This window comes from Artemia franciscana, chromosome 10, assembly GCF_032884065.1.
Source record: "Artemia franciscana chromosome 10, ASM3288406v1, whole genome shotgun sequence".
Taxonomy (NCBI): domain Eukaryota; kingdom Metazoa; phylum Arthropoda; class Branchiopoda; order Anostraca; family Artemiidae; genus Artemia; species Artemia franciscana.
The window spans coordinates 1,841,647-1,857,184 of NC_088872.1; the positions used below are offsets into that span (position 1 = coordinate 1,841,647).

Here is a 15,538-nt window from a genome sequence, read left to right on the forward strand (position 1 = left end):
TTACAATAACATAATCAATAAGGTTTGCTGTCTTACCATCACGTGAATACCATGTCAACTTATGGGCCATTTTGTGACCAAACACCGTATTGGTTATAACTAGGTTGTTATACCTACAAAATTGCAAAAGCCTATAGCCATTACTGTTTTCTTTTCCTACACCAAAATTACCTAGGCTAGGATACCATCTATCCCTATTTCTACCAACCTGGGCATTAAAATCTCCTAGCAAAAACACCATATTTCTACCTGGTAACCCTATCTATTTGCTCCTGTAACTGTAAGTAAAATTCATCTGAGTCACTAGTATCTCCATCAGTTGGTTCAATGGGGGCATATACTACTATAACTGATACCCTAAGCTTTTTAGTCATAAAATGAGCAATTAGTATTCTATTATTAATACCTTCCCAGCCTAAACAAGACTTAGCAGCTTCCTTATTCATCATGAGCCCTACTCCCTGTCTATGTACCCCATCCTTCCTTCCTGAGTAAACAAATTCTATGTCACCTAATTTCATGCTTCCTACCCCTGGGATATGAGTTTCTGAAACTCCTAATAAATCCAGTTCAAACCGTCTGAATTCGTCAGTCAAAATGTCGATGCGATAGTCATTTTTTAACGTCGTAACATTCCAAGTTCCAATTTTCATGTTCTTTAAATCTTTGAAATTATTTTGGCCTCAAAAAAAGCAGTGATCCCGGATACCAGTGCAGGATGGGGACCAACATATCTTCTCAAGTCTACACCGAAGCGCTTAAGCCGGCTTAGAACCGGACAGCAAGAAGTCCCTGGGACCTCCAGTAAGTTGGAGGCTTTGTGCAATCCTGGGCCCATCTTGGTCACAACATGGTTTTCAGCACTTGGTGATGCTCTTCTATCAACAAGAGTTGATATCCTGCACTGACGATCTCAAGCCTATTACCTCCGACTCATTATATATTCATGCCTACAAATAGTATGCTACTACGGGGAGGCAGCCCATAGTAGATAAATTAGCTAGGAAGAGGTTTTTCAGCCCGAAAACGCCCATCAAAACAAACCAAGCCCAGAAAATTATCCAATAATCAGAATCCCGTACGAGTGCTGTGTTGTTTACTAGGCTATAATTTCCTCGAGGGGCGCCACTCCTCAAGTGGGAAAAATTGACCGCAAGTTTCCCAGTCTTGCAGGTACCCCGAAAGGGTCGAGGCAGCCCTTTACAGAGGCCGTTGTCCATAAATCTGGATCTTACGCCCTGCCGCAGTTGTCCTCCTATAGAGGATCCTCCCACGATGGTGTTCTGCTTCACCATGCAATTTAACCCATTACTGGGAGAAGGTTTGTAACTCATCTGACGCGTGAACACGGCAGTTGGCCCTGCCGAGTGTACATTTGAGGGGCCTTCTTCCTCCTCCACCTGAAATTATGACCCCCAGGGGAGGGTTTCTCAGTTTCTATTATGGGCCCCACTGGGACAAGGTCCTACTTGGCCTAAGTCTCCTATGGAGCTACTCTACCTATCTATAGGGCTTACATATATACATATATATATATATATATATATATATATATATATATATATATATATATATATATATATATATATATATACATATACATACATATACATACACACATACATACACATATACATACACATACACATACATACACATATACTCACTAACGTGCAAATATATACCCTGAATTGGTATAGGCTAGGTCTGTATATGGTGAATATTAATTTCCTTTCTGATGCAAATGCACAATAACTTTGGATTCAGGATGCAATTCTGACTATAGAGATAAGTATTTTTCTTACTTGAAATGTATGTGCAGAATTAGAAATTCTGCTGGTACTACAAAAGTAGACCTAAGTAGCCAATTTAGCCTGTCTGAAACATCTCACAAGCCAACACCTTATAAAAAACACCTTTGATAATTTAAATGAATAAGAAAACTTATTAGAAATTCTGCTGATACTGCAAAAGTAGACCTAAGTAGCCAATTTAGCCTGTTTGAAACATCTCACAAGCCAACACCCTATAGAAAACACCTTTGAGAATTTAAATGAAGAAGAAAACTTATTAGAGACTCTGCTAATACTGCAAAAGTAGACCTAAGTATCCAATTTAGCCTGTTTGAAACATCTCACAAGCCAACACCCTATAGAAAACACCTTTGACAATTTAAATGAATAAGAAAACTAGTTAAAAACTCTGCTAATACTGCAAAAGTAGACCTAAGTAGCCAATTTAGCCTGTTTGAAGCATCTCACAAGCCGACACCCTATAGAAAAACACCTTTGACAATTTAAATGAATAAGAAAACTAGTTAAAAACTCTGCTAATACTGCAAAAGTAGACCTAAGTATCCAATTTAGCCTGTTTGAAACATCTCACAAGCCAACACCCTATAGAAAACACCTTTGACAATTTAAATGAATAAGAAAACTAGTTAAAAACTCAGCTAATACTGCAAAAGTAGACCTAAGTAGCCAATTTGGCCTGTTTGAAGCATCTCACGAGCCGACACCCTATAGAAAAACACCTTTGACAATTTAAATGAATAAGAAAACTAGTTAAAAACTCTGCTAATACTGCAAAAGTAGACCTAAGTATCCAATTTAGCCTGTTTGAAACATCTCACAAGCCAACACCCTATAGAAAACACCTTTGACAATTTAAATGAATAAGAAAACTAGTTAAAAACTCTGCTAATACTGCAAAAGTAGACCTAAGTAGCCAATTTAGCCTGTTTGAAACATCTCACAAGCCAACACCCTATAGAAAACACCTTTGACAATTTAAATGAATAAGAAAACTAGATAAAAACTCTGCTAATACTGCAAAAGTAGACCTAAGTATCCAATTTAGCCTGTTTGAAACATCTCACAAGCCAACACCCTATAGAAAACACCTTTGACAATTTAAATGAATAAGAAAACTAGTTAAAAACTCTGCTAATACTGCAAAAGTAGACCTAAGTAGCCAATTTAGCCTGTTTGAAACATCTCACAAGCCAACACCCTATAGAAAACACCTTTGACAATTTAAATGAATAAGAAAACTAGTTAAAAACTCTGCTAATACTGCAAAGGCTATCTTGAAATTTCCGATTTTATTTCCCTTGCACTAACAATATCAAATATTTTTTTTTTTAGCTATATTCCCTGATTCAGGTTACCTTCCAGGTTACATTCCCTGATTTTACAGTTTACAGGTTACAGTTCGAAGTTTCTTCATGTTTTTGCTGACTATATAAAAGCACTCTGCCACTTTAATCTTACCTTCGATACCCCCTGTGCAAAATATCTTAGTTCACAACCCCCTGCCATCATAATTTTAAACTGGAAAACATCTGAGCTCTCCCTTGAGTAGCTGAAAAAAATTTACGCAAATGATCAGAAGTAAGGAAATTCTGCTATAATGTTAAAATAGTGTCAAGAAATTTACGAGAGGCATCGTAAGTCTCATCGTAAAGTCTCATATAAAAACCGAAACACTGTTCTACATATTTTTTTTATTATTATAAAAATTTTACAGGTTATATTCCCTGATTCAGGCGTGTCCAATTGCTCTTCTTTTGTTCTCCCTCAGTTTTGCCTCTATAAACCTTTTATTCTCCGAGCAATACTGCAACTCAACCAAAAAGATAAAATACTTTTATAGCAAGCGCTAGCACAACTTTCCACAACATCAGTTTCGGGTTCTGGAACCGTATCTTTTAAACGCCACTTTCAAAAACGAACGGTTAGTTCTTCTACAATATCCCAACAGGCTTTTGAGGCTTCCCCTTCACCACCTGTTTGGCATACATGATGCCCACCATACTGAATTCGCTTTCAACTAGATTTCCTTGTTCGACAGCAATGGAGACTACCTTTGGTTTTGGTCTATTTTAATTTAGTGTTTCGTTTATTGAGGTTTGTTTTGTTTTCACTTTGCATTTAGGTCCCGAACGAAACATCTGCATGTTTATCCTTCCTTTTTTCATTGGCTGGAAATATCCTCGTTTTCCTTCTTCAATTTTTTTTTTAATTTTCAGTAATGACTTGACTTACTCATGTCTCCTGACATGAAAGATTTTCTTGCCTGGAAAGATTTTCCAAATTGCAGAATTAGGTTTTTAAGTCGGACTTTAAGTGGAGATTAATTCAGTTTCGCGAGAAATTAATCATAAGGTATATCATGGTTACAGAGTACAATCCTTGTTACACTTTTTTGGACGGATTCTCTGTCACGTAATAGGTACGCTGTGCGGATAGCAGATAGACCCTGCACCGGGTACGTGTACTCGAGCAGCGGGCGAACATTATACATGTGGACATGGAGAAGACTTTCAGTATTACGCCCTAAACGCCTCATTTTGGTAAGTGTCTGAAGGCTTGTATTAGCCTTGTGGACGCTTGAATTAATTTTGGCTCTGAAAATAGAGCTACTAGTGAAAGTTACTCCTAAGATTTTCATTTCGCTCACAGTCACGAAAGGGACAAGAAGCATATCTAAATTCCGCTTCAGAGGCTTGAAACGAATTATCTTTGACTTTGCTACGTTGATGGTAAGGTCATGACTTGAGCATTCGGTCTTTAGCTGATTAAGTAACTGGTCTGAAAGCTGTTTTGTTACGATTGTGTTTTCGACTAGGCAAGCGAGTACTATGGACAGATCATCTATAAACTTGTAACGGTCGTCGTGATAACTAGGGAGGGAGGTAATTACCGCCAAGAAATTTATTCAGGCTAATTTTGTACCTTGTGGTGCCCCCTAAGAAGTATCTGACCATGATGAATCAGAATTGCATTCATGGAGTGCAAAGACTTCCTGTTTTTGGCCAGTTAAGAAGTCAAGTACAAGACCAAGGATGCGTCTTTTGGCACCCATTTCCAGGAAACTCATGCCTGCAGTCAAGCGGCAGACTAGGTCAAAGGCCTTTTCTGAAATCCACTGCGCAAATGTCGACGAAACAGCTACCTTTTTTGAGTCATTGGAGGACGCAGTCAAACATCTGTACTAAGAGATCGTAGTGCTACACTTGGGGAGCCCACCGTAGTGGAAATCATCAATACACCCATGTATTTGTTTCAGAAGAGACTTGAACATGAAGGCCTCCGTTTCTTTCACCAAACCAGGTGTAAGTGAGAATGGACGGATATTGTTGCATGTACTAGGGGGTGCTTTTTAGGGATAACTCTAATATAGGCCCATTTCTACTGTGACGGGTAATAGCCGGGAGCAAAACACGTGCTTAGGATGATGGGTAGCGGTAATACTATGAAAGCTGTATATTTGCGTAGCAATTTGACAGGTAATTCACCAGGGTAAGAAGATGCATTTGGTTTAATCTTCCATAATTCCATGTAAACTTTGAACTCACTGACAATTATGTCGCTCTCAGGCTCAAATTTTTCAAGTATAGTGGACTTTTCATCAGCCGTAATGGGCGGATAGGTAGTGCAGATCCTGGTGAAGAATTAGCTCACTTCTTCTGCACTGATTAAAGACACATCATTATTGCTGATCTTTACACTGCTGTCAGAAGCTTGTTTGGCCACTTTTTTCACAGCGCTGTGCCACTTTTTGGGGTCTGAAGTAAGTTACTGGTAGAACATTGTTTCACAACCGTAGCTCTCACCTTTGTCTACCCAAAAAGGAGTATCACCTTTCTCTACCCAAAAAGGAGTATCACCTTTCTCTACCCAAGAGACTAATTCATTTCGCAATTTCTTACCGTTGATAATATCACCAAAGGAGTAGAGGACGAGACCTCTCTTTTATAAGAGATTTGTTAGCTGGAGAGATGCATGGTTTTATCGTACTCACTAACAGCAAATAATCTTGCTGTAAAGATCTCAAGGTATTTACAGTATAAAGTGGCGTTGAAATTGGATGCTTAGTATGTATGGACTTATTACTGTGCACCTCAGGAAAGCCATAGGTGCCAATCCATCGAGCGTATTCACAGATGGCCGAATCCGTACAAGGGCACACAGTGACACGGGTTAGTTTGGGCTTTGGTAAGAACTATCTTACTTTTCACAGAACTGCATTGTGGTCTGACATACAAATATGCTACCTGGAGAGTGGGTGGGTATATGCACTACTTGTTTTAAAGACAAGCAAGATGATAACCAACTCTTCTTGATCTGGTTAAAGTCTCATACTATAATAAAAGGTGGGCTGCTGTATATACTTTTCAGGTGATCGATAGTCGTTTGGAGGTGAAAACCAAGTCACCCCGGTTTCTGGCACTTTTTGGGTAATATACTGAAGTGACTATAATACAAGAAAACGACGGGGAGAAAATTTTGGTTTGCAGATAGCCCAGATTACTTCATCAGCTGGATCAAATAATTCCGGTAATTATTTACAGGGGTCTCTTTCCTTATGTATATGGTAACACCTCCACCAAGTCTATGTTCACCTCGATCAGCAAGTGTGCTCAGGAAAATTTCTTAGCCTGTCATGCAACCTGAGAACCTATCAAAGTCCTACGTTCCTCTAACTGTAATAACTGGGATACTGTTTTAACGGATGGTAACTTCAAATTCTTCCATTTTGTTACATAATGACTGGTAATTTATAACGAAAAAATTCGCATTCAATTTTTCAAATTAAAAGTCACTGACCCTTGATAGGTGGGGGGGGGGGTCTAAGCACTACTAGCCGAACATATTGGAGCTTGATTGAAAGGAATAAGAGATGGCATATTAGCATTTGTTTTGCAGTCTATCTAAAAAAGGACACATTGAAACGGTTTGGTTTTTGGAGCATGACTGGTTTTTTTTAATGACACGACCACTGGGATCATCCACTGACCTCATTTGCTGCCACGCTTACAACATCATTTCTGCTTCTTACGGTTAGACAGAAACTCTCGGGGCAGTGGTCTGTCAGCTGGTGTTCTTCTGAGCAAATTTAATGCTATGAGTTTTGCAAAAAAAGATGGTGCCATAGTTAACTCAGGTGAAAACAGTCTAATTAAGGATAATTTATGGTAATTCAATGGCATGGCACGCACATTAGAAAAACTTAGGAGCGTCAATAAATATACAATAAACAGTATCCTTTCGTTAGGTTGCATGAAACAGGCACAATTGAGCTAAACTTAGATGGTCTCTGGGACTACTGCAAAGAGTCAACCAGAGACATTTTTGAAAATATTGATAAGTTTAAACAAGCAAATATATCCTGGTGAACCGAGATTTATACTTTTGGCATGACATCAAGCTACTCTTAAACCTTATGGATACATTCTATTGGATCACAATCAAAACACATCCAAAGAGTTACTTGAGGTCAAGGATATTTTTGATAATAAAATTACCATATATCTACCCATGAACGGTAATAACGGTCATTAGTCATCGTCATGACACCGAAGGAGCTTACGTTAAAACAAACATTTACTTTTTGTCCTAGGTAATTCAAAACCGTAACTTAGGAAGGCTATACTCAATTGCGGTATTGACAATGAGCTCATCTCATTAGTCTCATATCTGAGCTTTTTTTAAATTTAACTGAAGGTGATGTTCAACTGCAAAAGGGTATTAGGCAACAGACAAAGCGAAATCGTTCTTTTGTACGTGCTCTAGCGATTTGTACAAGCGGATAGTAGTTTCCTTTCATTACTACTGCCGATAATCGTAGGATTTGTAAACACTATCTTCCAGAGATAGATAAACCCTAAAAATTTATGTCAATTAAACTTTCACCAAAAGAGCCTTTTGACGACAAACTTGATAGATTTATTAACAATCAATTAATTGCAATGATGAAAAACTAATTTTGCTTCAAAATACCCTTCGAAGTGTCGATGGACCTTATACCTTATCGTGAAAGACCGCTCAAAGTAAATTTTATTGATCAACTTCATACTTCTGACAGTTTTGAATCTTTGAAAGTTTCAAAACAAGAAAAAGATTTATCTAAAGGTTTATCAAGTTTTGTAGAACTGATGAATCATTCCTAGAGGGAGTAAGGCAAAAGAATCTTGATTTATATCGCTGAAAATGAACAGGTACAACTTGTCGGCAGTAAGACCGAAGTTTTATTGCCTAGCAAGAGTTGCAATTTAATTGATTTAGTATCAGATTTAATTTCAAATCGTAAGAGACTTGAATCATTTGATAGTCATTTTGTAATTTTGTATGAATTTCTATAGTCATCAAATTCTTCAAAAAGTCTTATTGGGAATAAAGATATTTTAAATCGATTGAGGAATATGGATAAATGTCAAAAGACATATCGCTTATGAATAGGATGCCAAGTGGGAGTAATGATTTAAACGGTTTTAATTGAAAGCGTATTTTTATCGCATTTAGTATGCAAAAGCGTAACGGACGCTTCAAACCGCGTTTACATTCTAAATGGCTCAAGTTTTGAAACATTTTCATGAAAATATTGGCGAAGCGAAAAGTTGAAGTTCCCCTACCACACTTGCTTGAGTCGCTGGAGTTGAAAAGAATTTGGTGACAAAGTATTTAAAGAATGAACCCAGCTATACTCTTCGTCAAAATCTTAAATTTTGCGATGATCACTATCGAAAAAATAAAGCCTTTCCCCCTTGTATATTTTACAAGCAGATTTTTTAACTCTAGAAGAGATTCAAATACGTCACAATAACCCTTACAAGTATGTTTTACTTCCAATCTGTGTTTTAATTGCAATGTCTATGCCGTTCCATTGCGTTGAAAGAGAGGCGAAGAGGTTGCTCAAGCCCTTAAATCTATCTCGCAACAAGATTCCTATAGAAAAACTCAAACTAATCGGGGAAGTGAATTTGTTAAAAAAGATGTAAAAAAGGCTTTATTGAAATATAATACAATACTCTATTATATTCATAGCCCTGTAAAGGTGGCAGTGCCTGAACTTTTGATATACAAAATTCAACTTTTAAACTAGAGATATTGTAGATAGAAAAATACTGCTGCTTTTTTTCACGTTTTAGATAAAATCATGTTCATTTATAATTAACCTCTTCAATGGTCCTTATGTAATCATAGTCCTGTTGATATTTGTCACAGTAATAATTTACTTGACATATTTCTTAAATAGTATTCCTATGAAAAGGTTATGAAGACAAAATTTAATGTTGGTCTTGCAGTTCAAATCAATTGAACTACTAAAATTTTTGAAAAGCGGAATTACTTTTCGTCCACTAAACTTTTAAAGTGTCAAAAGTCTTAGACACTAAGCCTGCAACGAATCTTCCACGTGCTATGAAATATGATGACATTCTTGGGGGATGGGGGGTACGATTATGAATCACAAAAATTTAAAATAAAGAAATATATCAAATTAAAAATATATTGAAGAGTCGAAGTCTTAAGGGTAAGTAACAGCTGCTTGTTCATTGACTAGGATACAACTCTGATTTTTATTCTTGAGTTGGCACTGAAGACGTTCACAATGCCGAATTATTGCTGTCTGACATTCATATCCAATGTCTCTGACCCCTGTATGATGTTTTGAACAAAACAAGGGATGTTTGGACAAAACTCTCCCCCACCATTAAATTTGAGGGCAGGTAAGAAGTTACTCTTGTTGATCGTATTCTGAAAAATACATATAGTATCCTAAGAAAGGATTGTGCATATGAGTTTAAAGTAAGACCTCATGATTGGCCGCTAGTTAGTGAGGAATGGATAGAATCAATGAACTCGGTTCAATATCCAATCATCACATTACCATACAAGGAATATGATAGTATGACTGATTTTCATCATGCTATCAGTAGAAAAATCTTCGCTCCTAAGAATGATACAATCCACTTTAACAATTCAATGGATCAAGGCAAGATAAACATTAATTACTTCATTGACAATGAGAAGCTTATTCTCAATGATAATTTAAGAGATGTACTCAGTTTCAAACAAAGTATAATTAATGGTCAAAACGCTGGAAACACCAGTGACATGGATCAAGTTATTTTTATTGACTATGCTTCATGCTTCTTGTCTGAAAATTTTGTATTTCTTTACGCTCCACTCTATGAAACATTGAGAGTTGGCAATAGCATTGTCCCCCTCCTACGTCCTATTGAACGAAAATCACTCAGGAATAAATTTACCTCTATAGTATAAAGCACCTTCAATATATTTCAGCAAACACTCCAAATTTTGAGCTCTGTCAGCTAACATTAAGAAGTTGATTGGGCGACCCTCTAGCAACAAAAAAAGGTTTGGCTGTGATTACATGTCATTTTCGGCCCATTCAGTAAAATGGTTAACAGAAAAAAAAACTTTTGTTGGTCCTGGCACTGAATGCATTGTTGCTACTGTTGGACCCCAACAACTGGGTCATAGAATTGCTTTGCTCTGCACTACCCCTGGCTAAACCATATATTGCACCGGTTGCCGTGGATTTTTCGTCCTCTGCTCTACAAGTATGGGGCTATGGGAAGAAATTCAAAGAAAGTATTACACAAAATCTCAAGAGAGGCTTGCGATCTCTCGGTGAGCGATTAAAATCAGTTGGGCTATGGGAAGGATTTTAAAGAAAGTATTACACAAAATTTCAGGTGTGGCGCGTGACCGCTCGGCAAGCGATTAAAATCACAACAAAGCGAAAACGGTTTAAAAAGGGAGAGAAACACCTCATCAGTCTTTACTCAGGCTAGAAACGTCAAACATCGCTCTTGTCAAAAAAGAGCCTGAAGGTATAAATTATTAGATCAAAAAAGGATTTCTTTTCCTAGAAATGGTTATTTATAACATAAATGTTTTCACTAATCTCTAAATATTTTCAATGCGGAAAATATTGATGTGATTATAAAACATAGTTAATAATTTTATCCGAAATATCTGCTCTCTGAAAACTTACATTTTCAAATTTTTTCCAGTGAAGATTATTTATTAGAGTTGACCTCCATATTTATAGATTTAGATGTTATTGTAAAAAATCTAATAATGAAAAACCAAATGCCACCGAGGGGTTATCATATGAAAATTGTTTACTACACATTTTTTTTTAGATAAATCAGTGTCTACATAAACGGGAGGCTGGTGAGCACAAGCAACAATCTTTCAAATTATGCAAGTTATATATAATTCATATTGAAGTACTATAATGCTGTAATAAATTGAGCGGTATGGCTATTTGATATGAATATAAAACGGACTCTGACACTACCAATATACGAGAAATACATATTGAAAAAAAAACATAACATATTGACATAACATATTGAAATAAAAACATAAATAAATAGATATTTAGTAACACGTTTATAGCAAAATATCAATTTTTATCGGGTAATGGGGGGTTGTAACCTTTCACGCGTAATGAATAACTGAGTTGGCTGATGTAATTGACATAATGAAGTGTGCACGTGACTATTGCTATGTTGCAGAAATCGCTATGTGATGTCCTCATCTGATGATCAAGTGAAATGTGCAAGACTGTCCATACTGTTTGAACCATTTGGCTGTCATTTTGTCAATTTTCAATTATTTTTGGATTTGGCCATTGGAATATTTAGGTAGTTAGAATTTGCAGAAATGCCTTCATTTTGATTGAAAAACAAAGAATAAAATAATAAGATTGTCCCTGTATTTTTCTATATTTTTCGAACAATTTAGCTTTTATTTATTTATGTTTTTTATTATTATGTGAGCATCCTACCCCTCCTCTCCCCTTGAAAGGAATCCTTGCAAACATACCTGCTGATCTTTTCCAGCGAAGTCTCGATAGTTTCTTAAAATTTATTGATTAAAGGGGGCTAAGTAGTGGTGACTTATCAAGCACCCAAAATGTGGCCGACCCTATTAAATGTTATAATAAAAACTAAAGAAAACAGAGAACGAAATGGGACTAATTCAATCCTTAAATATTTTCAAAACATTTTCTTCTCAAAAATGTAAGCAGACGTAAAATATTCTCTAAATTTGTTTGATTGTTTGAAACAGAACATTGTCGAAACATTAGTTGAAACAATGTTTGAAATTACTTTTAAAAAAATATTCATAAATTACTTTTTTTTAATATTTTTAAGAATTTAGTGTACTTTAATAATATTTTTTAATTTAAATTTTTAATTTTATTAAGTTTGATTTTTCGAATATTTTTTAAAGAAAATTATCTAATGCTTTCAGGAAATCAGTTCATAATGGTAATATGCCAAAAGTCAAACACAATTAATGACTATTAAATATTTATTGCTCATATTTAAAGCTAAATAAATGTGACTATATAAGTATGTTTTTTGTCAAATCACTTAAGTAATCTCTTTAACAAACCATTCTTTCACAAATAATTTTGTCACTACATAATGTAAACCCCCCAAGCCACTCAGTTTTTCCCCAGGTGGTGATAGTGTAACACCCTAAAGGTATGAGGCACGGACCAAATGGGGGGACCTTGTCCCTAGGGATCCATAATAGAAATTGTAGCACGCTCACCCAGGCCATAAATACAGTTGAAGGAGTAAGAAGACCCCTCAAATGTAAACTCAGCAGGGCCCAACAGCGTGTCTACACGTTACATGGGTTACAAATTTTCTCCCAGCTATGGGATAATTTGTATGGTGACACAGAACACCATTGTGGGAAGATTCTCTATAGGAGGACACCAATGGCAGTTCATAATATCCAGATCTAAGGACAAAGGCCTCTGCAAAGGGACCCTTTTGGGGTACCTCCAAGACTGGGACCTTGCGTGCAACTACATCCCTATTTGAGGAGTGGTGGCCCTCGAGAAAAATGTAGTCTAGTAAACGACACAGCATTCGCACGGGATTCTAATTACTGAATAATACTAATAGCTAATTAATAGTAATAATAGGTAATTTATTTGCTATGGGCTGCATCTCCGTAGTAGCATAATCTTTGCAGACATGCATATATAATGAGTCGGAGGTAATAGGATTGGGACTGACTGTGCAGAATTTTGGCTTTTGTTGATCGAAGAACGTCGCTAATTGCTAAAAACTACGTTGTGACCAAGATGGGCCCAGGATTGCACAAAGCGTCCACTCATACTGGAGGTTTCTTACGGTGCAGTTCTAAGCCGGCTTAATTGCTTAATTGTAGACTTGAGAAGATATGTTGATCCCTGCTTGGCACAGGTATCTTGGATCATTGCTTTTTCTGAGGCCAAAATAATTTCAGTAATTAAAAGAAAATGAAAATTTGAATTTTTAATGTTACAGCGTTAAGAAATAACTATCGTACTGACATTTTGACTGACAAACTGAGACGATTTGAATTGGACATATTAGGAGTTTCAGAAACTCATATCCTAGGGGTAATAATACTCCTGATAATACACATAGAATTTGATTATTCAGGCAAGAAGGATGGGGTAAATAGACAGGGAAAAGGGCTTATCAAACAGTTCGTGGTAACGAACTGTAGTAAGGAGCGACCTGGCTCAATAGTTAACGAGACTCTAAAAAACGGAATTTTGATACTAAAATACATACATCAAAAGGATTTTTATGCTGATTTTAAATATATAAGTTTCATCAAATTTAGTCGTTGTCATCAAAAGTTACGAGCCTGAAAAAATTTGCCTTATTTTAGAAAATAGGGGAAAACACCCCCTAAGAGTCTTAGAATCTCGAAGTTTGACTCTTTGCCACAATTCTACTTTTTAAAACAATTAAAAACTTGACTCTTTGCCACAATTCTGCTTTTTATAAGAATTAAAAGCTTTAGCGTAAAGAGCGAGGCATTGCGGAGGGGACAACTCATTTCATATACGGAGTAATCTCTGTTCGTTTTAAGTTTTAATGTCGCTCCTTACTTTCAGCTAAAAAAATTAGTTTTTTTTATTTAATACATATAATAATGGTTATTGGGAAGTGTACAGACGTTTTCAGGGGATTTTTTTGGTTTTGGGGGTAGAGTTGAGGGGAGGGATATATGTGGGAGGATCTTTCCTTGGAGAAATATGTCATGGGGTAACAGAAATTCAATGAAAAGGGCGCAGGATTTTCTAAAATTACTACAAAAAAACAATCAAAAATAAACATGAAAAAGTTTTTTCAATTGAAAGTAGGGAGTAGCATTGAAACTTAAAATGAACAGAGATTATTACGCATATGAGGGGTTCTAAAAATACTTTAGCATAAAGAGTGAGGTATTTAGGAGGAGATAAATACCTCGCTCTTTATGCTATAGTATTCTTAGTAATTTCAACTATTTATTCTACGGCCTTTCTGATTCAGGGGTCATTCTTAAAGAATTGGGACAAAACTTACGATTTAGTGTAAAGAGCGAGGTATTAACGAGGGTACAAATCCCCTCATATACATAATAAAAATTTAAGAATATAAAAGTTTGTTACGTAAGTTAATTCTTAAGTTACGTATATTTTTTACCCGTATATTTTAATTGCCTTTTTATGTAACCGAAAAATTGCATGGCAACTAGGCCTCCTTCCCCATCCCTTATTTCTCAAAATCGTTTGATCAAAACTAAGAGAAAGCCATTTAGCCAAAAAAGGAATTAATATACAAATTTCATTTTAATAATTTATGTGTGGAGAGCCAAATTCCAAAATGCATTAATTCAAAATGTTCAGAAATTACAAAGGAAAAACTAGTTTTTTTAACTGAAAGTAAGAAGCGACATTAAAACTTCAAACGAACTGAAATTACTCCGTATATGAAATGGGTTGTCCCCTCCGCAATCCCTCGCTCTTTACGCTAAAGTTTGACTCTTTGCCACAATTCTGCTTGTTAAAACAATTAAAAGCTTTAGCGTAAAGAGCGAGGGATTGCGGAGGGGACAACCCATTTCATATACGGAGTAATTTCTGTTCGTTTTAGGTTTTAATGTCACTCCTTACTTTCAGTTAAAAAAAATAGTTTTTTTATGTATGATGAACAGGGACGCTACTAAGTCTTGTTTACAGGAAGGTATTAATAATAGAATACTAATTGCTCATTTTATTTCTTAAAAGTTAAAGGTATCAGTTATAGCAGTTTATTCCTCTGTTGAACCGACTGATGGAGATACTAGTCATCCAAAAGAATTTTACATGCAATTACAGGAGTAAACAGACAGGGTCCCAGGTAGAAATATGGAGTTTTTATCACGAGATTTTAACACCCGGGTTGATAAAAATAGGGATAGATATTATCCTAGCTTAAGTAAATTTAAATTAAAACAAATTAGTTTAAAACAAATTAAACTAAACCAAATTAGTTTATTTGTTAATATTCAAGTAAACTTAAGTGCAATCCCTTGATTGTGATTCATAGCTATTTGGAAATGGTATAACCGAAAAAATGTTTGCACAAACTCATGGTATCATTGTATTGGATTTGTCCGGTACTCAAGATATGAATATTTTCCGAACGGGTGCAGTACGCTTAGAATGTACCTTTGTTGAATAATTGGAGGAGAGTATTGTATCAATCTCACTAAATCAATTTGAAACCTATTTGAAAATTACCCCTAATGACAGTGTTCTATTAGACTTGGCACAATGAATACAAATCAAATAATCGATGTATTCAATTCGGATCCGTATGTGTCCAAACACAAATCACATTGTATACCCTTGGATTTCCTCAACCGTATTCAAAGCACTAACAATATGCTTATCA

At 35.9% G+C, this 15,538-nt stretch overlaps 1 protein-coding gene across 3 annotated transcripts in view; it reads right to left on the reverse strand.

Annotated features, from left to right (window-relative positions):
• The window catches only part of LOC136031644 (myosin heavy chain 95F-like), a 97,216-nt gene that overhangs the window by 21,781 nt on the left and 59,897 nt on the right, over window positions 1-15,538 (reverse strand). The gene's annotated exons all lie outside the window — the stretch shown is intronic.